General features: G+C 44.2%; 1 pseudogene; it reads right to left on the bottom strand.

The window, feature by feature from the left end:
- Nucleotides 1-537: 537 nt before the first annotated feature.
- LOC141167479 (olfactory receptor 11L1-like) lies at nt 538-1,584 on the bottom strand (annotated as a pseudogene).
- Nucleotides 1,585-15,182: the final 13,598 nt, after the last annotated feature.

The raw sequence follows: 15,182 nt of genomic DNA, 5'->3' as shown, positions 1-15,182 counted from the left end.
GGCACTATAATAATAAATAATAATAATAGCCTCTCCTAAGATGTGATAGGTAAAATCAAATGAAGAAGCGAAAACATCTGCAAATAAGCAACACAACAAAGAAAAGACAAGAGCATTATCAGCAGTTGGACAGAGACAATACGGGCTCTGTCCAACAGAGAGGGAAACCAACCACACAGCCAAAAGTCACAGGATCGAGCCCCCTGAGTTGAGCCATGACAGAATCTCAATAAAATATGCCAAATTATAACATTCTACCAAGCATAAAACAGGATGGTGGCGGAACTGAGTGCCGAGGGGGTAGACATGTTCATGTCAATTGCATAGGGACCCAAAGGCTACTTTGGAAGTAAGATACCATCACAAGAGTTTTGATTAGTCCTATTTCAGACTTTGTACTATACCTTGGAGTCAGTGTACTGAGGATAAAATTCAAAATCCAAAATTATAGTGATCTAGCAAGTTTAACACTGCAGATGATTTTGCTGTCTTTGGAGTAACTAATTTATTTGTTGATTGTACTGATTTCTATCAGGGTTATGAATTATTTGATAAAATGGTCTTTCTAATTGCTTCCTTGATGTCTTTATTTCTTAAACTGTAAATTAAGGGGTTAATTAATGGAGTCACCACGGTATAGAAAATAGAAAATATTTTCCGTATAGCAATAGATTGTCCCGTTTCTGGAATTAAATAAATGGCCAGTAAAGCCCCATAAAATAAGGACACCACTAACAAGTGAGAACCGCACGTTGTAAATGCCTTCTGTCTTTGCGTGATGGACTGGAGTCTCAGAATGGTAAATACAATATATACATAGGAGATGACAACTATTAAAAAGGGGCACACCAGTACAGGGAAGCAGAGGACTAATGCCAGAACCTTTATCTTGAATATACTTGAACAAGACAAGTCTAAAATGGGATTAAGTTCACAAAAGAAGTGATCAATGACATTAAACCTACAGAAGTGAAGCTGAGATACATTGATTGACTGAGTGAATGCTACAGAAAAACCTAAAATCTATGAGGAAATGATGAGTTTGAGGCAAACCATGGAGCTCATTAAAGATTCATAATGTAAAGGGTGACATATGGCCGTGTACCTATCATAAGACATTGCTGTCAGTAGAAAACATTCTGATGCTTCACAATAAGCAAAGAAAAACCACTGTGTAATACAAGTGGGAAAGGTTATGGAGGAGCCATTGTTCAGAACCACAAGTAACATGTTTGGGACAATATCGGATGACAAAATAATGTCAGATGTGGTGACCTGCGTCAGGAAGAAGTACATGGGGCAATGAAGGTTCTTGGTGTAGGACACCACAAATATGACTAAGAGGTTCCCACAGATTGTTGTGACATAAATCATGATGAGTAGAAGAAAGAAGACAATTCTGAAGCTGTGGAGGTCTGGAAATCCAAGTAGAAGGACCGTAGTTATTTTGTTTTTATCCATTCCCTGTAAAACACAAATATTTGTAAAAATAAATTCTAATGTATTTGATGTTACAGCCTGCTGTAAGGATATCTCAGCAACACTATGGAGAACATAGGAATTTACGCTAATAAAAATGTACATGCTTTATTTTTCAAAGAGTCTAATGACTTTTATTGTGAGTTGAACCATGGGAGAAGCAGGAATTAGAGGTGGTCCTGAAAACCTGAGAATATAAAAATATGAGCTGAACAGTTAATAAGGGTTCACTTTACAAGGGTAAATCAAATCTGAGTTTGTTCCATTTTTCTCCTACTCTAAAAGAAAGAGCCTTTTCTAGTTCTACGCATTCTGGTATTTGTTTATAGTTTCTCCTATTTTTTATTTAACTGTTTTCTATGTTTCATATATCTGTTATAAGTAGATGTCACCATGACAACATCCAGGTCACCAGGAGGCAAGAAGTTACTTTGGTCATGTGCAGTGCGTGAACAAAGTAACTTTTCCCTGTGCAGCAATGACAGGCTGTATAGCACAGGGATGGTGCTGCATTCCTGTGCTATACAGCCGATCAGAATGTAAAAAGTGAAAGTCCCATAGTGGGACAATGTGGAAAAGTAATAAAAGTGTCAGAAAGTGAGAAAAAAATATTAAAAATATTAAAAAAATAAAAAAATCCCCCAAAAATATAAATATACTGTACCCATAAATACATATTATTATGAAAAAAACAATACAAGTACACAATGCAACATGGCGTCCGCTACTTATTCAAGAAAATTTTACATTGAAAAAGTCAAATGGCGTTCCTTACCTTCTGAACCACGCCCTGCGCCCAAACAGTGGTTTTCCCTCAAATATCGGGCATCGGTGCGCTCAAGAGGAATTGCACAAAAAATTTTGGGGTCTATTTTTTTCAGATACCCTTGCAGAAATAAGAAAATTGGGGTTTAAAATAACATTTTTGTGAAAAAGTTAAATGTTAATTTTTTTCTTCCATGTTCCAAAAATTCCTGTAAAGCACCTGAAAGGTTAATAAACTTCTTGAATGTGGTTTTGAGCACCTTGAGTGGTGTAGTTTTTAGAATGGTGTCACTTTTGGGTATTTTCTGTCATAAAGGTCCCTCAAAGTGACTTCAAATGTGATGTGGTCCCTAAAAAAATGTTTATTGTAAATTTTGTTGTAAAAATGAGAAATCGCTTGTCAACTTTTAACCCTTATAACTTCCTAATAAAAAAAATTGGTTCCAAAATTGTGCTGATGTAAAGTAGACATGTGGGAAATGTTATTTATTAACTATTTTGTGTGAAATATCCCTCTGATTTAAGGGCATGAAAATTCAAAGTTTGAAAATTGCAAAATATTGAAAAATTTCCATAAATTTCCATTTTTTTCAGAAATAAACACAAATTATATCAAAGAAATTTTACCGCTATCATGAAGTACAATATGTCACAAAAAACAGTCTCAGAATCAGGGGGATCCATTGAAGCGTTCCAGAGTAATTACCTCATAAAGTGACAGTGGTCAGAATTGTAAAAATTGGCCTAGTCATTAACGTGCAAACCACCCTCGGTGGTAAAGGGGTTAAGAAATAAAAAAATACACATATTTGGTAATGCTGCATTTGTAAAAATCCTATCTATCAAAATATATAATAAATTAATCTGATCCGTAAATGATGTAATGAGAAGAAAAATCAAAATGCCAGAATTTCAGTTTTTTAGCTGCCACAACAGCAGAGAAAAATGTAACCACAGGCAATAAAAACATTGAATATACACCAAAATTATCTAAAAAATATATTGGCACAAAAAACACTCTCACACAGCCTCATATCTTGAAAATTGAAAAGGTTGTGGCTCTCTGAATGTGTAGACTAAAGCAATTTTTTTTTACAAATTTCTGAATTTTTTTTTACAACTTGAGTAAAACAAAAACTATGCATGTTTGTATCTGCGTAATCTTACTGACCCGGAGAATCATACTGGCAGGTCAGTTTTGCTGTAAAATCAACAAGGTAAATAAAAAAATGCAGAATTTCACATTTTTTGCTCTTTCGCCACACTAAAACTTTCATATGTTTGGTCCTCGTTTGCATATTTGCAGCTTGTGATCTGTACTGGGATATGATTTATGCTTCTGGAGGATGTCCACTGCTTTTATATTGATAATTTCTGTTTAGGATAAGTGACCAATATCAGATCTTTTTGTCCAATACCCGTCAAACCCACAAATCAACTGTTCTAAGGATCGTTTTTTTTATATCAAAGTAGTGAAAAACCCTTTCATTTCCACCCTGACTGTATGTGAGTACAAGAATAGGGAAATATTAATTCCTTCTAGTCATCCACGCAAGCTGATTGTGAGTAAATCATTACATATCCAACAATGCAAGAAAAAATAAATAAATGGTTACAAAAAACACAGATAAGTAATAAACTAATCAATAGGTAAATAACAAATAAATGGACAAACCTTTCTAGTCCTTAAACCAAGCAACCACAGTTTGGATCACATATCCATATGCTTGCTTCCATGTTAAACTGCCTAAATACAATTGTGAGATTCATAATTACTTTCGTAAATGTAGACAAGTTATCCAGTATTTCAAGACTCAAAAACAAATTACAGAATATTATGCAGATTATAGAGCCTGGAAGGAAAAGAAATGGAAAGGAAAGGAAGAAAAAGAAAGAGAGAAATGAAGGAAGGAGGGAAGGAAGTGATGAAAAAAAGAAGAAAAGAAAAAGAAACAGAAAGAGATAGAAAGAAAGAAAAAGAGAAAGGAAGGAAGAAAAGAGGGAGGAAGAAAGAAAGAGTGAAAAAGAAAAAGAGGGAAAAAAATAAGGAAAGGATGAAAGAGGGATGGAGGAAGGAAGGGAAGAAATAAGGAAGGAAAGAGAGAGAAAGAAAGAGAGATAGAAAGAAAGAGAAAAAGAGGAAGAAAGGAAAGGAAAAGAAGGAGGAAGGAAGTAAAGAAGGAAGAAAAGGTGGGGAGAGGAAGAAAGAAAGCGAATGAAAGAAAGAGAAAACAGAAGGAAAAAAGAGGGAAGGAAGGAAAAAAGAATAAAAGGAAAAGAGAAAAGGAGGGAGGAAGGAAGAAAAGAGGGAGGAAGAAAGAATTAAAGAGAAAGAAAGAGAAAGAAGGAAGATAGGAAAAATAAAAGAAGAAACAAAGGAAGGAAAGACGGAAGAAAGGAAAGAGTGGATGCGAGGAAAGGAATGAAGAGAGAGAGAAAAAATAGAGGAAGGAAGGAGGGAAGGAAGGAAAGAGGGATGGAGGAAGGAAGGAAAAAAGAGAGAAAAAAGAGAAATAAAGAGAGAAGAAAGATAAAGAAAAAGAAAAATAAAAAAGAAAGAAAGAAAAAGAAAGGAAGAAAAGAGGAAGGAAGTATGGAAGAAAGAAAAGAGGGCGGATGAAAGACAAAAAGAAAAGAAGGAGTTAAGCATAGAAAGAAGGAAGCAAAAAAGGAAAAAGTAAGGAAATAAATAAAAAGAAAGAAAATAGAAAAAGAAAAAAGTAAAAGAAATATTGTAAACGAAAAAATAACAAAAGGGAAGAAAGAAAAAGGAAAGAAGTTATGAAAGAGAAAATGAGAAATAAAGGGAGCAAAGAGGATGGGTTCAAGGAAAGGAAGGAAGAAACAGAAAAAAAAGAAAGAAAGAAAAGGAGGGAAGTAAAGAAGGATGGAGAAAGGAAGTAATGAAAGGAAGGAAGAAAGAAAAAAGGATGGAAAGAAGGAAGGCAGAAAGAGAAAAGAAATAAAAGAAGTAGGAAAAGAAGAAAATAAAGAGGGAGGTAGGGAGGGAAAAAAGAGGGAGAAAGAAAGAAAAGTAGAAAGAGGGAAACAAATAAAGAAGGAAAGAAAAAAAGAAAGAGAGAATGAATGAAAGAATTAAAGAAAGAAGGAGGGAGGGAGGAAGGAAGGAAGAAAAGAGGGAGGAATAAAGAAAGAAGGAATGAAAGAGAAAAAAGAAAGAGAAAGAAAGAAAAAGAAAGGGAGGAAGGAAAAAAAGGAAAATAAAATAAAAAGAAAAGGGGAAAAAATGCAAAAAAAATAGAAGAAAAGGACAATGTGTACTTGCAATTGTCTTGGCCTTGGCAGTACCAGCAGACATGAAGTGAATGGAGACAGGTGCTATAATAGATGCTTTTATTTTATAGATCAGTGAATCATTTCTGTAAAATATGATCTGAATCTCTGGGGAGCAGAAGGCAGTAAACACAGATGGAAATAGAATAATTAGAAGGATTTACTTCAGTATACATCCAATAATGCAAAATAAATATATTTGGAATAGAGAATTTAATGATAGACTTCAAGTAAATAAAATGTAATCCCTTCAAGACCTTTCATGTACCCATATGTCATGGTCAGATAAGGGTTCCTGACCGATGACGTATAGGTACGTCATGGCAATCGTATGTGCATAGAAGTGGTGCCCGCGCGATAGCCATCAAGAGCTTTACTTACGTGATAGTCGAGAGGAGCGGTTCATGCATTGTCCCCAGCTGTTTAACCCCCTAAATGTCGGAATCAATATCAATTGCAGCATTTGGAAGGCTAGGTTAGGGCGGATGCTTGCTCTCCCTTCTGATAGACTCCCCTGCGACATCATCTTTGGGGACCGATTGTTGTCATGGAAACTGGAAGTCATCATGAATAGAGATGAGTGAACTCATTGGAAAAGGTTCACCAATCTCAAAGTCAGCATGAACATTGTATATTCGGATTCGTGTTCAGAATCCTGAGAATTTATTTTGAAATCTGCAAAAATTGGCCAAAGTTTGGTAAATAATCAAATTTCCAGTAATGCTTTTCTTAGGAGGACTTTGGCTAGGATAGTGGTGCTGTATGATGAGCTGGAGGACATGTTTGATCAAATGTACTGGCACGGAGAATCAGCAGTACAGTTTGCGCTGTTCCCCTGTGCCAGGTGGTGAAAGCAGCTCACATTATAGTTGGTTGCTCGCACTGACATTGGGCTCCCGCCAATTACTTTTAATCAGCAGAGGGATAGCCGACCACTGGGGGATGATATGACTAGCCAGGGAAATGGGAAATTAACCAAAGATGTTCCCTGGCTATTTATATCATCTTACAGCTGCTTGATTAGCCATTACTGGCTAGATTTCAGGGGGACACCAGAAAAAAATTGATATGGGGTCCCCCTATAAATTCTAACCAGCAAAAGCTACTCAGATAGCTGCAGGCAGATATTAATAGCCAGGGGAGGCACCATTGAGATTGGCCCCCTCACAGACTAAAAATATCCAATTTCAGTTGCCCCAGAAAAAAGAGCATCCATAATATGCGTCAATTCTGGCACTTAGCCTCGCTTTTCCCACTTGCCCTGATTCGGTGGCAAGTGGGGTAATAGGGGTGAGGTTCGTGTCAGCCTTGAATTGGCAGCTGACATTAAGCTCAGGGGTTAGTAATGCCTCATTACAGTGAATGGATCCCTCAGGAGTTTCATCTAAATCACATCATTCAGAGATTTAGAGCACAGTGTAAACGTGATACAAAATTTTATGTAAAATGTTCCCAATTAAAGCTTCAACTCAATCCACAAAAAAGCAAGTCCCCACTGAGATCCGCCATTTGTCAATGGAAATATGTAGAGGGGGCTTCCACGTTACAGTTAGCACAAAGGCTTTGGAAAAGCCCTAAGGCTCCTCACCCCCCAAAAGAATCCAGAAAATTCTGCTATCCCACTTAATTTACAGGTGCATGTCTCCAGAATCATGAGCTGGGCAAAATATATGGGCACTACAATTTATGGGCACGACAATGTACTGAGCAACACAACCTACAGGGAACTTTAGTGTACGGGCACTACAATGTACAGGACACTACAATGTACTGGGCACTACAATGTACTGGGCACTACAATGTACTGGGCACAACAATGTACAGGCACTACAATATACTGGCAATACAATAGCAGATTTGCAATTTTCACTCAGCAACTTCCCCTGCTTATTGTTTCTGGAAAACACTCATGGATTCAAAATCATCACTACACCTGCAGATAAATTCCCTGAGGGGTGTAATTTCCAAAGTGGGGTCACTTGAGGGGTCACTTCTGCTCTCCTGGCACTTAGGGGCACTGTATATGGATTACTCATACTATTGTATAATAATTTGTTCTCCAAGAGTCAAATAGTGCTACGTCCCTCCCGAGTCTCATCGTGTGGCTAAGCAGTACTGTACAGCCATATATGGGAAATTGCCACATTCAGTAGATATTGTACATTGTATAACAAATTGTGGTGCAATTTTTACCACTTTCCTCATGTGGAAATGTAAAATCTGGGGCTAAAACTACATTTTTGTGTTAAAGATGTAATTTTTTTTTTCACTGCCCAATGGTATAAAATTCTGTGACACACCTGTCTAGTCAAAATGATCATTGCACCCTTAGAGGAATTCATTGAAAGATGTAGTTTGTAAAATGAGGTTACTCATGGAGGGATTCTGCTGTTCTGGCTCCTCAGGAGCCCTACCAATGTGACATGGCACCCTCAAACCATTCCAGCAAAATATGAACTCCAATATGGCACTTCTTCCCTTATGAGCTTTGCACTGTGCCTCAAAAATAGTATTTGACCTTATATCGTATATTGGCACATGCAGGAGCAATTGCGTAGAAAATTGTACAGTTCCATTTTCCTTCACTAACCCTTTTAAAAATTGAAAACTTTTGACCAAAGTAATATTTTAGTTGAAAAAATGGTAATTTTCCAATGACTCAGCCCAATGTTTTACAATTTTGTGAATCGCCTAACCGTTAAAAATGCTCATTACAGTCCTAAGTGAATTTGTCAAGATGTGTAGTTTAAAAAATGTCACTTTTGATGGTTTCTGCTGTTTTGTATGTCAGGGGCTCTTCAAATGTGACATGCAATCCTCAATATATTCCAGCCAAAATTGCACTCCAGAATTCAATTGGTGCCCCTTCACTTCCTAGCACTGCCATATTCCCAAACAGTAGTTTTTCACCCCATATGGAGTAACTGTGTACTCAGAAGAAATCTCACAACATATTTTGGGGTTCATTTTCTCCAGTTACCCTTGTGAAAAGGAAATATTTGGGGCTAAAGCAACATTTTTAAAGGAAAATTTATTTTTTCATTTTCACGGCTCAACTTTATAAAATTTTGAGACAAACATGGGAGTTCCAGGTTCTCATCACACCTCTAGGTAAGTTCCTTGAGGGGAGTAATTTCCAAAATAGGGTCACTTGTGGAGGTTTTCCACTGTTTAAAAACATCAAATGTGACATGGCGTCTGCTATATAATTCTGCCAATTTTGCGCCACAAAAGTCAAATTTGCTCTTTCGCTTCATATCCCTGCCATGTGCCCAAGCAGTAGCTTCCAGCACATATGGGGTATCATTGTTCTCCTGAGAAATTGTACAATAAATTGTATTGTACATGTTCTCCTGTTTTCCTTGTGGAAATGAAAACTTTGAGGCTAAAGCAACATTTTTGTGGGTTTCCAGCACATATGAGTATCAATGTACTCAGGAGAATTAGCACAACAAATTGTATTGTCAATTATTTTCTGTTACTCTTTTGAAAGTGCAATATTTGGGGCCAAGGCAATATTTTTGTAGGAAAAAGTAAAATTTTCATTTCCTTCCACTTGACTTTAATTCCAGTAGAAGGGTTAATAAACTTCTTGAATGTGGTTTTCAGCACTTTGAGGGTGAAGTTTTTAAATATGTTTCACATTTGGGTATTTTCTGGGTCCTGTCCTGGGTTAATATTGTGGAAACCAGGACACAGTTGGACACTGGGATGCAACATGTCCTCCAGACATAGAGGATTGCGGGTCCTGGGTCAATCAGGCTTCAACACAAAGTTCAGAAGGTAGACAGCAGCAGTGATCGTCCTCCTACACAATGAGTAAATTATTCATGATCATGAGGTCATCCATCTTCTTAGCTTTCTGTTCCTTGGAATGCAAGTGTAGCACCCTGAGGATTCGGCTGCTACAGGGGTATTGCACCTCAACCCAGAGGTGTGATATTCCACTCCCGGGTAAGGATGGAGTGTGGATCTGAGCTCGGTAGGCTGCATGCACTACATACATCCCATTTCCGAGGAACAGGCCGACGGTACTCCCACTTAGAAATGTGCAGGTACGACCGAGTCTGTTCCTGGCTGGAGTGGGAGGGGGGGTGGTACATCCCAAGTAGTGTAGGGGCAGATAGGGGGAGCAGCCTGGGTAAAGATAGGAGCTCATTGGGTGCTGGTCACCTGAGCTCACACATAGAGGGTGTATATAAGGTGGGCACCAACTAAGAACAGGGTCAGTCAGTCTGTCATCCTTTTGTCAGAGCAGAGCAGAGGAAGAGGAGCAGAGCAGCCCCAGAGAGAGAGAGAGGAGAAAGCAAGAGAGACTCAGAGGGGGAAACAGAAGAGAGGACTCTGAGACCCCAAATCCAATCCACGGGTGAAGAGTCGGCATCAGGGTACCGGAACCCAAGCTGGTGGAGGCAAAAACACACCCCAGCCAGAGACCGGAGGCCGTGGGCAGCGTCTGCCACGGCCACCCACCACATCCACCCCGAAGGCATACCACGTGGAGGGTCAGGGAACCCAAGGCCAAGGGTCTCCCAACAGAAGGCCCGAGGGAGCTGGACCTGGGTGGATCACTAGTGGGGACGGCCAGAGAAAGGACAGAAGGAGAGCTCAGGGTCACGCTCCGGACTCGCTTGGGGGTTGGCTGGATCCAGGACCTGGTGGATGCAGCACGGCTCGGGAGGTCACTTGAAGCTGGAGTGACCGGAACATCAGCAGTGAGTAAACACCCTAAACTGCACAACCCGACTCTGTCTTCATTTAACACCTATGCTGCACCACCACAACCCCCATCCTCTGCACCTGACCCCCTGAGGCTATACCCCACCCGTTGGGGGTTATACCATCACAAGCTGCACCTACACCATCAGCCTCAACGGACCCTGCTGCAGCGGCGGCCATAGTGACCGCAATACAACGGGTGGCATAGTCGACAATAAAGAACTTAATAACATCTGTAGGACTGCCACATACAACTGAGTTTGACACCCTGGGCACGGACCGGGTCACAGCCACTCGGAAGACTACAACTCCCATCTGATCCGGCTCCGGATATTCCCCCTAAAAGAATATGGCCCAGGGGGCGCGTCAACTTTGGCGTAGTCGGCAGGATTACGTGCCCGCAACATCCGGGTACTGCGTGCCTGAAGAAAAGAACAAGTTTACCTCAAAAAGAAGTCTCCTGCTGGTTCCGGAGGGTCCCCGCCATCGGACCCCATCACCAGTCGATTCCAGCCGGTTGTCCGCCATTAACAGCGTTTTCCCGCCATCTGCAGAGTTTCCCGCCAAGGGGAAGCGATTCTCGCCATTTCCAAAGGTTTCCCGCCTTGGAAGAGCGGACGCCATTATGGGCGTGCCAGAGGGTGGTGAGAGGCCACCTCCCATCGTGGGCCAGGACCGAAAATGGCGCCAAAAGTGGAAACCGCCCCCACCAACAGAGACTGTGATGCTAGAGGTGTCTGTCAGCGTGAAAGAACTGCCCCTGGAGCTGACAGTCACCAAGTGGCCCCGGGACCGCCCTCGAGGTGGGAGGAGACGAAAGGAGAGAACAAAGATGGGTGCCGCTTGGAGCAGTCTGGAGCGAGCGCACCCGGAGGCAAGAAGCCTGGAGAAGAGTATCGGAGGAGCTTACCCGGAGATGGCGAGAAAGCAGAGCAGCACCGGCCCGTTGGCCAGGAGCCTGCTAGAAACCGAGGAGGGAGAGCAGAGCAGCACCGGCCCGCTGGCCAGGAGCCTGCTGGAGACGACTGTAGGAGAGCAGAGCAGCACCGACCCGTTGGTCAGGAGCCTGCTGGAAACAACGACCCCACTAGGCCTAGTGGAGGTCCTAGCACAGCTCCCCCGAGACCAGGAGTGTGCACAGACCGCTCTGGAGGGCCTCGCAAGGAGGATGGCCCGGGTGCAGCGAGAGACGTTGGCGGAGTGGAGCCGTGAGATGGCCCAGCAGACCGAGACCTGTCAGCGGAGCACGCCACCCGAGACGAGGAGACAGACCGCCTCTGAGGATGGCGCGGGAGGATTGAAGGCCGGAGACGGCGCCGAGAAGGGAGCCGAACGAGTGGAGGCAGGTAAAGGGGACGTCTATACCCCAAACCGGGAAACCGCGCACCTGCCCCAGCTCCCCGTCGCAGAGCCCGAAGTATCCCCTGCCGTGCCCGTCGCTGCAACGTCACCGCCGCAGACTAGGCCTCAAACGGGAGCCGCGACCCCTGTGACGTCACACGCCTCGACCCCGAGCGTGACCAAGCAGGAAGTACCACCAGCCTGGTCGCAAGGCCTAGTACCCCCGGGCGCCGCAATACCAACAGCGCCCCCTACCTCCGCGGAGCCCCCGGCCTGGTCGCAGGGCCAAGTAGCCCAGGGCGCCGCCGTCCTTACGGTGCCCTTTACCTTCCAGATACCCCAGGCCTGGCCGCAAGGCCCGGGCAACCCGGGCGCTAACACCACCGCGCCCATAAGACCAAGAGTGCCGCATCTGGGAGAGGACCTGTACGCCCAGCATACGTGCCCGGATGGGCAGCCATTTATATGGCCACCGGAGTTCCACCATCCCCGACTCCGGAGAGAGAGACCCCTGGATGAACCCCTGATCCCGGCTCCAAAGCCCGTAAAGAGGATCTCGCCCCCGCTAGCGGAAGCACAGTTTGAGTGGGACCCCACCGGAGAAGATCTTATGGGATTCACTCAAGAGACTCGGGCAGCTGCAGCGGAGCGTGCTGAGTGCTGCCGCCAACAGCTCGAGGACTTCGAGAGGGAGCGGAGAGAGAGGCGGGTCCGGGAACAGCAAGCTCAAGTAAAGAGCGCGGAGCAGAAGAGCCGGGCCAGGAGAGACCCCCGTGCAGCGCATAGTCCCCGCACCACTGGGACTGTGATAAAGTTTAACATGCAGCATGGGTGGGGCTTCATCCGAGACCACCGCACCCTAGGCGACGTCTTCGTGACGAGGAGAGACGTTGAGTCCCACCTACCGGAGGGACACAGAGGTCGTGACCTTTACATCGGGGACGAGGTCACCTTCACCCGGCACAAGTGTGCCAAAGGTCCCTACGCCCTCCATGTGCATCGCCTGACGGAGGAAGAGCTGCGGTGTGAGGAGGAAGAACAAGAGGACCCGGACGGGTCTGAAGCCAAAGGTAACCATAAAGCAAGAGCAGGAGGACGCCGTCGCTAAGGACAGCGAAGCAGAAGCTGTATATAGTTGCCCGTCGAGGCACCGTAAACTGAAACCGTGAAACTGAAACTGAAACTGAAACTGTTGCTGTTGCTAATATAGTCCCCGTTGGGACCAGCAAGTGTGAACTGCTACCCGTATTTCCTTAAATCCCACTGGCCGAGGACTGAGAGCGGCCATATCCTTGTATATAGTTGCGCGTCCTAAAGCGCCCCCTACCGGTTTTATAGGAAAACCAGTTTTCCAGAGAGACTGTCGCACTTCACCCGGTCACACGTGGCACAGTGACCGGAGGAGGAGCCAGAGGCGACGAGAATGTTTTATATTGATATATATATATATAATGTTTTATATGTTTTCTATGTTTATGCAAAAATTTGTATGTTTTGGTGTTGTTTATGTCTTACAGCCCGAGGACGTGCTGTGATTTACCAGGGGGGAATGTAGCACCCTGAGGATTCGGCTGCTACAGGGGTATTGCACCTCAACCCAGAGGTGTGATATTCCACTCCCGGGTAAGGATGGAGTGTGGATCTGAGCTCGGTAGGCTGCATGCACTACATACATCCCATTTCCGAGGAACAGGCCGACGGTACTCCCACTTAGAAATGTGCAGGTACGACCGAGTCTGTTCCTGGCTGGAGTGGGAGGGGGGTGGTACATCCCAAGTAGTGTAGGGGCAGATAGGGGGAGCAGCCTGGGTAAAGATAGAAGCTCATTGGGTGCTGGTCACCTGAGCTCACACATAGAGGGTGTATATAAGGTGGGCACCAACTAAGAACAGGGTCAGTCAGTCTGTCATCCTTTTGTCAGAGCAGAGCAGAGGAAGAGGAGCAGAGCAGCCCCAGAGAGAGAGAGAGGAGAAAGCAAGAGAGACCCAGAGGGGGAAACAGAAGAGAGGACTCTGAGACCCCAAATCCAATCCACGGGTGAAGAGTTGGCATCAGGGTACCGGAACCCAAGCTGGTGGGGGCAAAAACACACCCCAGCCAGAGACCGGAGGCCGTGGGCAGCGTCTGCCACGGCCACCCACCACATCCACCCCGAAGGCATACCACGTGGAGGGTCAGGGAACCCAAGGCCAAGGGTCTCCCAACAGAAGGCCCGAGGGAGCTGGACCTGGGTGGATCACTAGTGGGGACGGCCAGAGAAAGGACAGAAGGAGAGCTCAGGGTCACGCTCTGGACTCGCTTGGGGGTTGGCTGGATCCAGGACCTGGTGGATGCAGCACGGCTCGGGGGGTCACTTGAAGCTGGAGTGACCGGAACATCAGCAGTGAGTAAACACCCTAAACTGCACAACCCGACTCTGTCTTCATTTAACACCTATGCTGCACCACCACAACCCCCATCCTCTGCACCTGACCCCCTGAGGCTATACCCCACCCTTTGGGGGTTATACCATCACAAGCTGCACCTACACCATCAGCCTCAGCGGACCCTGCTGCAGCGGCGGCCATAGTGACCGCAATACAACGGGTGGCGTAGTCGACAATAAAGAACTTAATAACATCTGTAGGACTGCCACATACAACTGAGTTTGACACCCTGGGCACGGACCGGGTCACAGCCACTCGGAAGACTACAACTCCCATCTGATCCGGCTCCGGATATTCCCCCTAAAAGAATATGGTCCATTTATAGCAACTAGGTCTCCTGTACACTGTTGGCCTAAGTAGTGAATGAAGGTTTCCAAAAATTATGAGGAACTGCAATGCATCTTGAAACAGACGTGGATTACAGCTTACTAAAAACCTTCTACCCATTATTGGGGAGTGGGTCTCCCTTAGTGTTCACCAATGCATTGAAAAGCAAAAGCTGACTAAAATTAGGAGGAAATGCAATGCCCGTTGGAAGAGTCGTGATGGTTAGAAGTAATTAAAAACAACATTTCAATGCCCCTTGGAAAAGCTGTGGAGTTCAGAGTGGTTTAGCAAGATGGTTTTATTGCCCCTTGGAAGAGACGTGGAGGTCAGAGGGGTTTAACAAGACGGTTTTAATGCCCCTTGGAAGAGACGAGGATGTCACAGTAGCTTAAAAATACGGTTTTAATGCCCCTTGGAAGTGTGGTGGAGGTCGCAGTGGAATAAAAAGACAATATCAATGACCCCTTGGAAGAGTGGTGGAGGTCGTAGTGGAAGAAAATAACAATATCAATGCCCAGTGGAAGAGACGTGAAAGTCTCAGAAGCTTAACAAGACGGTTTTAATGCCCATTGGAAGAGATGTGGAGGTCACAGTAGCTTAACAAGACAGTTTTAATGCCCCTTGGAAGAGATGTGGAGGTCACAGTAGCTTAGCAAGACACTTTTAATGCCCCTTGGAAGAGTGGTGGAGGTTACAGTGGAATAAAAAGACAATATCAATGCCCCTTGGAAGAGACGTGGAGGTCTCAGAAGGTTAGCAAGATGGTTTTAATGCCCATTGGAAGAGTGGTGGAGGTTACAGTGGAATAAAAAGACAATATCAATGCCCCAT

Source organism: Phyllobates terribilis, unplaced genomic scaffold (genome assembly GCF_046119375.1).
Source record: "Phyllobates terribilis strain yellow unplaced genomic scaffold, ASM4611937v1 Scaffold_11__3_contigs__length_659146591, whole genome shotgun sequence".
In the NCBI taxonomy this organism is placed as follows: Eukaryota; Metazoa; Chordata; class Amphibia; order Anura; family Dendrobatidae; genus Phyllobates; species Phyllobates terribilis.
The sequence above is the reverse complement of the archived record's forward strand: the minus strand, read 5'-3'. Positions and strand labels throughout refer to the sequence as shown.